The 15,240-nt window shown below is 35.8% G+C and overlaps 1 protein-coding gene across 3 annotated transcripts in view; it reads right to left on the bottom strand.

The window, feature by feature from the left end:
* Positions 1-15,240, bottom strand: part of LOC126763353 (connectin) — a 397,643-nt gene that overhangs the window by 364,673 nt on the left and 17,730 nt on the right. The window lies entirely within an intron of this gene.

Genomic DNA, 15,240 nt, shown 5'->3' with positions numbered 1-15,240 from the left:
GCTTAAACGATACTCGATGAAATTTTCGAAACGGCTGGCAGCCAAATCATAGAGAGAGGGACGGAAGAAACATGCTTTATTCACATGGTTTCGAAAGAACTGGTCGGTTGTTGACCTAGTCACAGGTCACAAGTGTCAGAGGCATCATATGCGAGCCGTCCTATATATATAATCTTCGGCTTAGATATAATGTATAAGAGCTTCACTCTTCAAGGGACTGGGTGAAGTAAATTGCATTGAGCATTGACTTTCTGCATGGCATAAAACCTATGTCGTATAAGTTATTAACCTCCTTCTAGCACTACAAAAAACCAGAAGGTCTATGTATGGCGTGAGAGTCAACTGGGGTAACCTCTCCCTAACCTTGTGTATGAAAAACTTCCGCCCAAATAGAGTTTGAATCCGAAATTATAAAATTTTTAAGTTACAAATATATTTCTGTAATGAAAAGGCTTCTTAATTAGATAGCATTAATTTAGTTTGGAAAGAATCAACCTTTTAAGTAGTAAGGGATTTAACTAAATCAACTTTTTTAGCCTAAAACACCTATTATAAAAAAAGAAAAAAAAAAAAATAATGAGAAATTCGAATTCCACAATCTACTTAAACTCAATTAACAGTTACCAAAGCTACATATAACTGGAACTTTAAAATGGAGAGCAAAAAAGCAAAACAAAATCAAAATTAAAAGATCAAAACGAGTGAAAGGACATTGTACTACACCACTAACCAATCCCAGAAGTCACGCAACCATTGAAATTGAACTTTCCGTTTTCAGCAGCGAGAGGAAATGAATTTTGATTTCTTGCAAAATACTTAAAGCGAAGCTCACTCTAACGACATAAGTTAGCAACAACATTAAACTGACAGTAAACAAAATAAATTGGCCAAGTTTATGCGAGAACTGCTACACCGAAATATATAGAACATGGATACATATATAGAAATAGACAAAAGAAAGTAAGGCAGAAGAGACAGATGGAGAATATGCAATACGATTTTATGATATTAAACGAATAAAATTTGCGTACAAATCGGCAATGGGAGGAAATAGAAAAAATGGCAATAATGCTGCTACTCAACTTTCGGTATTGGCAGGCGAAAGGATAGAGAGTGGCAAGAGCTTTGAAAGCGTTACTAAGTGAGGAATGGAGAATCAGCAATAGCAGAAGTAATAACGAAGCACAAGGACACACTGTACATTATATTTATAGATATTTATCGTCAAACGAAAGGGAAGGCACGAGAGAACAAGTAAAAGTAAGCAAGACCACGACTCTCGACGAGATATCTCAAAACGACGGTTGTTGAGCTGTGCCGGAAAGAAAGAGTTGTGTTTTGGACGGTTTACTTTTTTCGTTTCTGCAACGAAAGAAGTCAAGGTAGGCAGGGAGTGGGCTGCTCCCAGCACGACGATTTGTGCGCGCCGTAAATGAGGGCATGTTTGACTGGCACAACTGACGGGTTAATATTTGAAGAGTTGTATGCCAAAAATCATAAGCGAAGAAGAGGAAGAGGAGACTGACTAATTTGTACAAGTAAATAACAAGCGACAAGGCGACAACAAGCAAAACTGTAGTGCGGAGAATACAATGTGCTAAACGAAGCCGCCAACTGAAATGGCAAAATGTCAAAAAAGCAAGTAATAAAAGCAACAACGTAATAAGCGAAAAAAAATCAAATAATAAAGAAAGCCAAGGCGAAAAAAGAAACAGTGATCAGGCAGTGTGATTGCAAGGGTTGGCAATTGACATAATAGACATAAATAAAATGTAAGGCTAATAAAAATAGAAAATGAGAATACTAATTTGCTTATTTTCGTTGAAAACTGACGTTGTTGTTTACTGGCATGCCATTAATGACGCATTGTGTGCGCAGGCGGCGCATTGTTGCCATGTATATGGTATTTATATGAATACAGAGTTGCCTGTGAATGTTGGAGTAGCTATGAATAACAAATTCACACTGCTATGTGCCCGCATTTCAAATGCTTATAACGGTAAACTTATATATAGCACCCGACAAAAGCGCTTTGAGCACTCGCAGGCGGCCGCTGTGCGCTTAATAAATGTAAATAAGTAGGTGAATGAAAATGAAAACGGGAATTATGTAAGAGATATACGTACTTGTAATATCTACGCACACATACAAATCTATGTATTTTGTCACTTTCAATAACTGTGTGTGCTGTTGAGCGCAATTCAATGGGATAGCAGCGCCACTCCCTGCTGCAGGCGCCAACAATGAGCGCTCTATTTAAATACGGTACATACTGCTTTGCATTGCCAGTCTGAAAATCAGGCTCTGTCGCAGCACAGTTGCAAAAGTGAAAATGCGGGAAAACCATGAAATTTCGCTGGTAAAATTGACAGACTTGCAACCGACTAACCCAGTTATATAATGCTGTTAGCGAGAAATGGGCGCACAATATGTTGCATAATGGGTGTCCTGAAGCCGTTTCAGTGCATAAAGTGGATTTTTGAATTAGACCATTAGAAACGTGTTAGAATTTTCGTTATATGTTAAAATACGGCTTCACAGCATGACTCGCAGATTTGCCAAGAGTGAAAGTGTGAATTTATGCAACCTTGAATGTCATTTTTACCCTTAATATTTGAATGTTAAGTCCGGTAAGCAGCTCTTACAAGATTATTATGTTCTGGTCTAAATACAGTAACGTTTATCGAAGATAGCGGATAATACACCTGATGCTTTGTTTTCATCACTACTACCTCTCTACTCAACTATGTTCGAGGCCTTAGCCTATTCCTATTTTGGGAATTTTTGAAAGCTCAAATTAGTGAAATGCATATTAACAAAAAATTTCCTCTAAAAAACCTGTTGATCCATCTATAACGGAACAAGAAAGAGGATCTTACCAGTAAGATTTCTCAGGAATATCTAGTCTTAAGTATGACGTATTCAACTAATTACTATGAGCAAAATATAGAACGACTTGGTTCATAATTTTAAAATTAATAATTTATTCTCATAAATCTATGTAGTCCCCTCACAGTAATCCGCCTCCGCCCCAAGACACTTGTTCCTTCCATTCATCTTTTTTCCAATCCTCGAAACAATTGGTAAATTAACGATTTAAAACGATTTTCTCAGAACAGTCATTTGGTTGAATAGCCAGCAGTGCTAAATCAGGCGAATACAGTGGTTGAGGACCGATATTGATTGAAAATTTGGCGAAAAGGTCACGAAGGATCAATACAGTATGCGACGATGCATTATCATGGTGCAAAAACCAAGAGCTGTCGGCCTATGATTCAGGCTTATTTTTAGGGCGCATAACACCCAAATAGTTTTCATCGTTGACAGTTTGGTCGGTCGGAAAAAACTTGGAGTGTTCGGAGTATTTGACCTGCTTTGACGTGGTGTTTTCGGCTTCGGCTCGTCTTTGGCACGATATTCGGCCGATTGATCGCCTGTTTCCGAGATACAAGCATAGATCAAAGACTCATCGTCAACAATAACACGTTTCATGTTCAAAATTGAACATGTTCGTTGCTACCAAAGGACAGACAACAATATTATATTTAAATCTTTTATATATTTCAAAAATGTCAAATAAGATAAGAAAAATCTTACTATTTTAATAAATTTTACAGTCCACATAAATTAGATAAAGCAGAGACAATACAAAACATTCGTAAATAAACACATAAAAATATATGCATTTATATGCAACATACATACATATATGAGGCACGTATGCATTAATATGTAATACTCAAGAAATACTATAATAAACATATTTACTTAGGTTAGGGCAATTGATTACAAATGCACATGTGCACTTGAAAACAACCCAAACCATGCAACATTAATTATATCACGACACACACATGGATTGCATTGTAGAGTTCAAAACAACCCCATGTGGTGTGCCGGACATACACATATATTTAACTAGATAACTAAGAACTCAAAAATAGTATATAAGGTTTACAAATTTAAAAATAAAATTAGAATAAAAGATTTCTCACTCGACATACATAAGACTTATTTATTCCCCCCACCAGTGGTAAGGTTAATAAAATCTTTGTTGAGTTTTTAAACATTTCATGACATCCTAGCAGTCAGAAAGAATTGTTTCACAGACGTTAACGCGAGGCTGTTTTCCGAAAAGATTTAGTAATTTTGGGACCAATCGTGCTCTCACTTTTCTTAGGCCCAAATGGTATTTTAAAATGATTTTCACTGATCCTATCGATATTCCGACGATGCCAGTAAGATCTCTAACTGTTAACGTCGATTCTCAAACACCTTTCCTTTATTTTATTGACGTGTTTATCATCAGTTGATGTTGGTAGCCGTCCTGGACGTGGTTCGTGGTCAACGCGTTCTCGAATCTCTTTGAAAAATTTGTACCAATCAAAAACAATTGCTCGCGACAAGCAATTATCAACGAAGGCCTTTTCCAACATTCTGAACGTTTCAGCACCAGAAGTTTTATTAATAAGAGTCATACCAACCTAGAAAAATTATGTATACGTTTTCGCGCGAAATTTAAATTAGAAAGTCTTAGAATTTTATCTCTCCCGCCATATTTTCTATAATCCTTCAGTCACAAATCTCGGACCGAAATATTTTGGTGTTCTACATATTCAGTTGAGCTGTATTTATAATCACCAAAAGATATTTCCACTTATATTCCATCAAAAATATATCGAGGATACATTCATCTTCCGATCTTCAGAAATCGATTTTTCTGCATATATATATATATATTGAATGTAGATATATTTGAAAATATTCTCCGAAATTTAAAGTCGATTCGTCCACAGTTTCAAAGATATGAGCATATTTTTACGCGTCTTTTGACTCAGTGTAAACGACTCCCGAAGTTCTAAACGCGTTTTTCTCGAAACGCTGTTTTTTAAATCGGAAAGGAAGTTATCAAAGGAACGGCTAGAACGATCGAATTAAAATTTTCACGCGAACCTTTAATCACCTTGACAAAAAAAAAATAATTTTTTGTAGCCCTTCAATCTTTATCTGTATTCAGCTATAATAATAATACTTTTTTCGTTATTGGATTTGAGATAATTTTAACTAGAAAATCTTTCTTGCCGCCAGGCCCCTTGTCTAAAGTGCTCCCACTAAAATCTGCTTCAGAGTAGGTAGCAAATTTATGTTCCTCGTGGGTACAGCTATGTCAGTAAGATTTTTCCGAAGCAATCCTTATAGAGGCAGAAGTATAGATTGCTGCTCCAATTGTTAATATTACTTTCGGGCTTGATGATATTTTAAGTTAGAAGTAGAGTTGTTATAAATAAGTTTTTAGCGAATGATTTCAATTTGCATAACGGAACAATTTTATTATTTTCCTTACAAAATCAAAATAAAAATGAGAAACTTGTATGGATCATACATCAACCAGATGTCACTGAAAGTAAGTGACCTTACTAGCACCGTTTACTAAATTGAATATGGGTTCAAATTTGTCTTAAAGAGTAACATGTTTGACATAAGTGAGATCATTTCGAAAGAGACAAAAATGCTCATTCTGTAACACCCTGTAAATAAATATGTGCAAACATAACATTACGAAGGTGCAGAATGACTGTTAAAGACTAGAGTGGCAAGTAAATAGACGCTGTGGCACTTTGCTGTGCGGTCTGTGCTGTAACTTCGTCTTTTGTAAGCCTCTTTGGGCTTCCGTTTTTTTCAAAATTTTTATGATTTCTTTTCTCTTACCAACTATTGTTATTGTAATTCTTGACCTATTTGAGCGGGCCGTTAACGCACAAGCAAACAAACAAATAAACGAACAAAAAGGCAGTCAAACAGTCGAGGTGTTGCACAAAGTGTGAAGTCAAGTGTGAAAGCAGTCGGTCAAATGGGCGAAGTGGCGAACGAGATATTTATTGGTGCTACAAGCAGCCAGCGAACGCTGAGACGAAGAAAAACAAGCAGAAGCAGACGAAGAAGAGCTGACAGCGAAAACAGTGAACAGTGAACATTGTAGCATGCAACCGCAATCGCTGCGCGGCGCGCGCTGACATTGTCATACTCAAGTCAAAGGAATTTCGAGCAACGAATTTCCGCCATTGCCCACTTGAGTATGTAAAGGAAACTTTAATGTTGCAAAGTGCACGCCGACAACTGTACTTATGTGCATCTACATACTATATATATATATAATATGGGTATATATGGCTGTATGTATTTGCAGTCTGGTTGCGGCGCCTGCAGCGATCAGCGCCATTGGCGTGTGGCAAACTTGCCGCTTTGCTGATTACAAATCAATTTGGTGCGCGCGCTGACCCGAAACGTTCAAACGCAATCGATGTAGGCGAAATGGCATTTAATGAGTTTATTTCGCCGATGGCAAAGGCTTTGCTGCAGTGCATTGCGCGCACAACAAACGTTAGCAAAGCGACAAGGAAAGTGTGACAAATATTTGGAGAACGAAAAAAACCAAAAAAAAAAAGAAACAAGAAAACTTCAAGATGAAAAAAGTGGTATTTTTCAACAATTATCTGCCTTGCATTCGCTGCTTTTTTACAAAGCGGCTTGCTGAGTTTGCTTGCAACACTTGCCGCAAACAACAACAACAGCAAGTGATTCAGCATGCGGCATGTAAGCAATGTCTGCTGAGTGCGCACAGAATTAAAGAAAATGAATTAAGGCCGAGCGTTTTTCTTCGTTCTTCGCTCTTTTTTCACTTTTCAAACAATGAAGCAGTTAAAAGGAAGAAAGCGAAAAATTGGTGAAATGTTGCACTTAAGTGCTTGGAGAGGCCAATAAAAGAAGTCAGCTGACTTTGGGGAAATGCTTCAAAATTAATTTTCAATTTGCTCGACACGCCAGCACACGTACAGCGTGCACACACACAAACATACACATATGAGCACAAGAGGAATTGCACTATTGCATGTGTGTGTGTGAGTGTTTGGAGAGTCTTTGGCACGTAAGAAATTTGCAGTTGTATTGCGACGGCATGTCGCCTGCCGAATTGCAATTTATTGGGTGTTAAATGGCAACGCCGCCATAGCAAAACATAAAAGAGGAACTCTGCTGTAATGCTATGTGCCCGCACGTTATATGTGTGAAGTACGTAAAAGTTGGAATTTGTTTTAACCCAATAGCCCCGTAGGAAAAAAATGTTGTTATAACGGTTGATGAGCCGATGAAAGTTCTCAGTTAATTAATTATAGGCATATAACCACTAGCAAGTCAGAAAAACTATTTTTGTTTTTGCGATTTCTTTTTTGTCTTTTTTTTTTGAAGAGGCATTTTATTTATAATTAAAAAATAATACATATTGAGCATTTCAGAATTTAAAACACTTTTTTGAGTACTTTGATCCCAAAGTCAAGGGACCTTCCGAAAAAAGTTGTCAGGCGGTGAAGATGATTTTTCCAAAAAAGTAATTTTTATAAAAAAAATTAGCCTCAAAATAGCTTAAAAGTGGAGACTAGAAAGGTCGTATGAAAATTTCAAGTTGGCTGGTCCGGCTGACTTCTTCTTCTGAAGTGTCGAAAAAATTAAGGAAATTAATAATTTCAAAAATTAAGAACTGGTGAAGTGAGAGTTCCAAAAAATTGACACGTGAACATACCCATGATTTCAACTCTTTTGGAAATCTAAAACAAAGAATTATTATAATTTATCAATCCAGAATGCAGCAATGTCTGGAATTACGGAAAAGTTTGAAAAAAAAATTAGCATGAATCCAATTTTTCTACCACTTGTTTGACTGTTTCGATTTTTTTTAAATAGTAAAAATTTAAATTTGTTGGTGTGGCTAGTCCATGAAGAGAATTCTATGAAATTTTCAGGTAAATGGATCCATTAGAAATCGGTTAGTCGTGGGTATCATTTTGAAAAGACAATTTCAAGAAAAACGCAGTAAAACTCCTATGTATATCTCCGAAAACAATTTGAGTTTTAAAATTTTGTTTGTTGTGAAAAAAATCTATTTTTTTATTTCTAGACTAATTTAACCCTTAGAGCTTTGAGAGTCGATTACATTTAATTAAGAACTCTTTCAAATATGTGAGTCTCCGCAACTATTTTCCGACTTCAAATTTTCGGAGAATATTTTCAAATAAAACATTCGAGACATACGCAAAAATAAATTTTTTTTCCAACAAGTGGATATAAACAATTAATGTCGCTTTATAATATCCTCGTATGAAAGTTATGACCTTTAAAATTCGGATTTATTAAGCGTTTTTTCTCGACTTATATTTCGTTTTAGTTCAATTTTACATACTTTTTCATTGTATTTTGGTTTTTACAAATTTATTTTTTCTTCATTATTTTATTTTATTTTATTTTACTTTATTTAATTTAATTTAATTTTATTTTATTTCATTTTAACTGATTTTATTTTACTTTATTTTAATTGATTTTAGTTTTTATTTCCTGCGGGATCGTGTAAGCACTTTAGCACCGTTGCATTGCCGCTACGCTTTTACTGATGTGCTCGCAAACTCGATCGAATACCTACACACGTGCATAAGCAATCGGTAAGAATGGTCCAGCGCATGTGTGTTCGAGTATTTATGTTCCGCAAAATTGCAGCATGTGCGCTTACGAGTGTCATGCGCCACGCGTGTCCCGTTTGCAACGCTCAGCGAAATTACGACATTGCGGCTGCCATTCCGAATGTCAACAACCCCGCACACCGCACGCCCAACACAGACCCACCTCCCGCAGACGTTGCGCGCCGCTTGTTTCTGCCAGAAAGTGCAAGCTTTCCACCTACCTTTCTTCCGCCAGCTTCTTGGTATTGGCGCGGCAACCGCACGTTGTCGGATTTTCGCGTGCCCCGTTGCATTTTTATTATTTCTCAATTTTTTCTGCTCGCATCTCGACAATTTATATCTGTTACACACGCTGTTGTTGTTCTTTCGTTCTTTTTTTGTTGTTTCTGTTGTACCCTTTTATGTTTTCATGCTTCAGGTTTTTCGTATTCCTCTTTTGGCTGCGTAATGCGAAAACGCTTTTCAACACCGACTGCTGGCGGTGAGTGTGAGTGGTGTGTGCGTTTGAGCGCGCGGTTGGTCCTTGCTTTCCTGCTTTTAACAAGCATTAATTAAATATGCCGATTGCATACAAATACCTTGCCACGATTTGCTTGCAGAGCAGCTATTTTCCGTGTTTTCCTTAAGTCCTTTCCCCCTTGCACTCCCCAGGTGAGTACAAGCGCGCTGCTACAAAGAAATGCTACGCGGCGGCGGGAAGTTCGAAAGCGTCAACATGTCCTTACACAGTCGACCCGTGTATTGGCTTTCAATTACCTTCGTTAAATACATGGGGGAGCTTAGGGAAAACGAGCGAAAGTGCAGACTTAATTTTATTTAATGAGAACACGCGGCAGAATTTATTTTCATACCTGTACGAGTGAGTATGTAACAAATGTGTTTGGAAAAAATTGCAATTGATCAGACTTAATCACAAAGAAAGGTATAAAAAATTCATTGTATTTACACATGTTCCTGTGCATCAATAGGTACCGCTATTTCTCCGTATAGCGCTCTGTTCCATTATGTATTCAGCCTAAGATTTTGAGATGAACTCTTTTACGGCTACTCACATCTACTCAATGAATACTTTCTGAGGCTATCTATGCAATATTTTGACCTGTCAGAAGAAGGGAAGTTAAAAATGGGCATCGTGAGACAACTTAATGATTTTAAACTATTTACCCTTACTGCACTATGTAATAAGAGATTGATGATTATGGTTTCCTTTGAGTCCTAAGACGATTTTTCACCCGATTTTATTCATTCTAAGTACAAATATACACAGTTATAAGAAACACACTTCTTTCTTAAGCTAACCCACATAAGGCCGAAAGGCTGTTCTGATCAACTAAAAAACTCTACATCTTAGATATATTTAGCAGATAATGATTGTAGAAATACGATTTTTCATCAAAGTTAAGATTATTTAACCACTCTGACTCACAAACACGATTTTATTTTTCCGGAGGCGCCATTTTTTTCAAAATTCAAAAGTCCTTCGATCATTATCAGTATTCATTTATTGCATTATTAACATTTTTTATTTATGGACTTGAAATAATTTTAAGCAAAATATCATCCTTACCGCCAGACACCTGTTTTAGGAGGTGCTCCTGCCGATCGGCCATGGGATCAAAGGAATGAAAATTTTTCAAAATGAATCACTGAACTCAGCTTTAAATTCTATTAGTATACATTATATTTGTTTATTTATAAAAGAAAATGTTACTTTAATAACAATTTTAATAGAAAATATCGTTTTTTCTAAAGTGCAAGTGGATAAAACTCATACATCGTAAACTACACTTACAAAGCCTCACTCCTCTTTACTTTATTGTTATTTTTTCGCCGAATATATATTTTCAAATGCTCAATATGTTCAAGTTCAGCAGTTGCCACATACTATGCCATGTAAAAACTCTCCTGCTGACGACAGCAAATATTAATAATAATTCCAACTGTCAGGCAATTAAAAAAAGGTATTAAAGACAAGCCGCGGCACAGCTTTACGAGATGCCACATTTTGCCGTTGAAATATCAGCAGACAGCCGATGAAAATGGACAACGAACGGATAACAGACAATCAGCGATGGGACAAAAGGCGGCAGATTGTCAAAGGCGCGACTGTAAGCCGGTAAAAAGAACAAAACAAAAACTGGCGGAGCTGTGCTTTTGTGATTGGACTTTAAGTAGACAAGTGACTGCGTTATTGCAAATATATGTTATATGTTAGTTTATACAAATGTTACAAACATATGTGTTGATTGAAATCTGTGTTCTGAAAATATATTTATACGATTGCCTATTTATTTGGCTTTGATCAAACGTATTAATAAAGAATTAATACTTATATCTTCAAGCGCGTATTTCCAGAAGCTTTCTTTCTTTTTCACAACTACACAATTATATTTCAGCAGTTATATGCTATCTCTTATAGCTTCTTTATAACACAATAGTAGTCGATTTGATTTCCACCAAGCAATGCTACTGCACACACCGTTTATTTCCACCTTTTGATCACTCATCGTGATGTTTCCCTCATCAACTCTGGCTGTTAACGCAACGGGTTGTCGACATGCGAAATTCGTACTATAACTGTACTTATATGCAACTACAATAATGTCTGTTGCACAATTATAAATCATGTGTAGTGATTAAATATGCATTCACATATATGCTCTCATATACATATATCACGGCGTCTACACCGATAACTGTAAACTCATGCAAGCGAATGCTTAATTTAATCTCTACTTTGAGTGGCATTTATTAAAAGCATTCGCGCGCATTTCGTTGACATTTAATTCGCACACCAGACACATGTGGATGCATGGAAGTGAGCATGAAGAAGAAGGTTAGCGATTTCAATATGCTACATATAAATTGAAGATAGACTTTCGCTAGGAATACTTACAGAACTAAACCTGATTTTACTGAAACTAGTAAGAGAGAGGCAGAAAAGTATGTGCTCTCAATTTATCAGTCTTATATATTTTATACATTCTACCAGCCCGACAAGGCCGTGCTATTAATGGAGTTAGCGTTTTTTCATTGAAAGCTTATAAACAACTTTTCCAATACGAAAATGTTGCCTGACTCATCTTTTTATAGCACAAAAATGTATTTTAAAATAAAATAAATATTCTTACTAAACTTTGAAAAAGCTACAAAGGTGCCATTGTTAAAGAAACAAGCTTAGGTTGAATGCTTTTATTTTTAGCTGCATCAATATATAATTCAAAAATATAATTCAACCCCCTTTATATATGTATAAATATATATATATAGCCATTCACTTATATTTCAATCAAGCTCTTTTTGCAATTATTCCATATAATCATTCAGCCACAACAAAACAGCCTTTCCGCCCACAAATGTTCAAAGGAATAAGTGTAACAATAAGCGCTTCTATATAAATGTGTGTACATCATGCAACGTTGTAGGAATAATTTTTTATAATATTTTTCAAGGTTTTTCTTTACAATCTGCGGCATAATGCAATTCAAAAGAATTAATGGGTAACATGTTACTCATACGCCTGTGCCCACACAACCGCGTTGAATGTTATTCATACGCCGTGTCGCACTTCATAAAGAAATATATTAAGCTGTGTGCTTAGGCAAAATTGGCGACCTTGCGTAACCGCATACGCTGACACATTTTGATTTGATATTTTTGAAAAAAGAAATTCCTTCTTTCAGCTATTCATTTGAAAATATTATAAAAATAGCTGTTATATTTAGAATCTAGAAGATGGCAATATTTTTAATAGTACATTATTACGGTTAATAATTATTTTGCAAACATATTTTTTTTCTTTAAAATTTTTTGAAATTTTGAAATATTGAGTTATAAGAGTTAGCGTTACTCTAAAACATAGTTTTTTTGGATGTTTTCAAAATTATTTCCACATTGCTACCTAATTTTTCACCAAGAATTTTTAGAAAACAAAATAATTAAAAGAAAGTTTTGAATACGGTTTAATTAATCATCTTTAAATACTTTTGTACAACTTTAAATAAGGCTGTCACTTTACTGAACTGAAGTGAGAGTGAGGGAAATATCCATATTATGAATTGTTATTCAAAACTTTACATAACACATTCAACTTTCAGTTCTTACGGCCACAACTGTGGAATGGAGTATAAATAGAGTTCCGAGAAAAAAGAAATGAGCAGTTTACAACTGATTGATACAAAATATTTTCTACGGTGTCCAACTCCTCTGAAAATTTCAAATTTAAAAAACTATGTACAATTCTAAGCAAGAATTTTTCAAACAACAAAATGCCTTCCCCAGCATAGGCAGGGATCTCATTCAGCACAAAAACCGCTTTTAAAGCAATCTAAGCTAAAAGTGTTAATTTTCTTCACTTATTTCCCTGTTATATTCTTTTCGTTGGCATCTTTGCACCGCTTCTCATCCGCAGGTATATAAAACAATCGCTGATTACGAACATTTCCTTGCATTGTTGTTGCTGTTATTGTGCCCTTCAAACGGTAAAGTTCTTCGGTTTTTCTTATTCGCATTTCATTTCGAACAGTTGGCTGCCTCAAATGTGCAGGTAAGTTCTTCAGCCACTTGTTGTTTTTGTTTCATTTGTTGCTGTTTGCTATAGCACCGTTAAAGCGCAAATTTGCAAATGAGCTAGTGAATGGCTATGGTGTTGTTTTGACTTTTAATTGAATTTACACTCGCTTTGTGGTAGTGTGTCTACGTGGTGGTTCTTTTATCTGTTTCGCCGTCGTTTTTCTTGTTGTTTTCGTTGTGCTTGCAGCATTTAGTGACAATACACTTCACAGTGTTGAGTTTCTTGTGCCTGTTGTTGGTATAATTGTTATCCTCTTTGCCGTTTCTGCAACCTGCCAGCCTGCCAGCCCGTCTGAGTTAGCCATTCCATTTTATTGACGTGAAAATCAGCGTGCGTCTTCACAATGTGATTTTCTTTGTTTTTTCTTTTCATCTTTCTTTTCTTATATTCGGTTTTTCCATCTTTTTTCCGCTTTGAATATTTTTCTTTTAAGGCGAATGTGAGCGCTAAGCGCACACTAATTAATTTCTCTTTTTTTCTGCTATAAGTTGTTTTTTTACTGTAGTTGTCACCTTTTTCGATTTTATTACAAAAAAAGCTTTAATGTGGCTTGACTTCAAGCGCTTCTATGTGCTTGTGCCAAGAACCGTTGTTCTTTTAATTATTTTACTGGCATGGATATGCCACGCTGACGCTCGCCGTATTTAGTCCCACTCAGACTTGCCGCCTCTGCTAGCCACGCTTTGCGGCATTTTCGCATTAATGATGAGGTATTTATTTTTCTCACAGGATTTTTCACCTTCGGTTTTATGCAAATGACGTTTTAATAAGCTTCAAGCGTCTTGGTGCTTGGCTTTTTCTTTTCGCTCACTTTTTTTATTTGGCGACTACATCGCATTGTTGCGCTCGTCTGCATGCCCCTCGCCGCCGTCGCCGCGTCTTTTCGCCTACGACGCGCGCTATCGTTATGCTTCGCCTGCCCGATTTGCATTTCTGATTTTGCTCATTTTAATTGAGTTTTTATTTCTGAGCATTTGAATTTTTATTAAATTGGTATTAACTGCAGAAAATCCTTTAGTATGAAAATTCAAGATAATCTGCTCCCTTAATTAGGGCGAAATACAATAGTATAATTGCGCGGTGCCTCTTTCGGTGTGGGGGTTAGAGTACACACTCTCTTTTAATGAATGCGAATTATGAGCTTCTTCGAAGTAATGAAATAATGGAATTGTAATGCCTTGAATAATTGTTTGTGCACATGCATTCAAATCAAATTCAGCTTAAAAGGAGAAATCTCATATTCATGGGAAAACAAAGCTTTTGCTTTGAACGGTGTTTTCGTTATAAAGAAAATTATAAACTGATTTTGCTGCATTATGCGAGCTTCCTCGTGCATAACAGGCGGCAATTTTGGTATTGGAAATCGGCGCTGCTCAGTAAAGAGTGCTGAGATCTGCTTCAATAATTAAAAAACAAAAAATATAATAACTTTTGTATAGACTTAGATCATAGTGAAACATAGAGAAACAAATAAAATACTGGAAATCATTTCGGCCAGATTTTGTATAACCCAGCTTTACCTTATCATTTGTAATTTGTGAGAACGCAAAAACATCTTTTGAACTGACGTTTTTAGTTTTCATTTGGTTCACTGTGTACACGGCTTAAAGACATCGTTCATTATCAGATTAACGAAAATTCAAGGTACATACAATTTTTGAGATCAAATATATAGTTTTGAAGAAAATTTGAAATTATCATATTTAAATAGTACTTAAAAAGTCGCCACCTATTGCAGTATTTTGTAATATTGTATAAATGTATACGAGAAAATATTCACTTGTGTCAAAAAGCTGATTTATAGATAATTTAAAATATATGACAAATTTGCATATCAAACAGAGTTGCCACCTATTTTGAAAATTACATTGATTTACTAACATCTGATCTCATTTGACCCAGTCCGCTCTACACAATCGATAAAATAACAACCCTGTTTTTTGTTCGTGTAAGCGGACGTTAAAATTTGTCAATTTTAGCATAAAAAATGAATAACGAGATTTCTTGACATTTTATATTATCACGGCTACGTGGTTATTGAGAATGTGTTTTGAAGAGTCTACCGATAAAGAGAACATATCATAGGTATTTGAGTGGCAGAAGGTATTCTGTAAAAGTCGGGAAGTCAGCGAAAACTTACCTCGAGTGAGTCGTCCTCCA

Source organism: Bactrocera neohumeralis, chromosome 6 (assembly GCF_024586455.1).
Source record: "Bactrocera neohumeralis isolate Rockhampton chromosome 6, APGP_CSIRO_Bneo_wtdbg2-racon-allhic-juicebox.fasta_v2, whole genome shotgun sequence".
Lineage (NCBI taxonomy): Eukaryota > Metazoa > Arthropoda > Insecta > Diptera > Tephritidae > Bactrocera > Bactrocera neohumeralis.
This window is presented reverse-complemented; position numbering and strand designations above follow the sequence as displayed.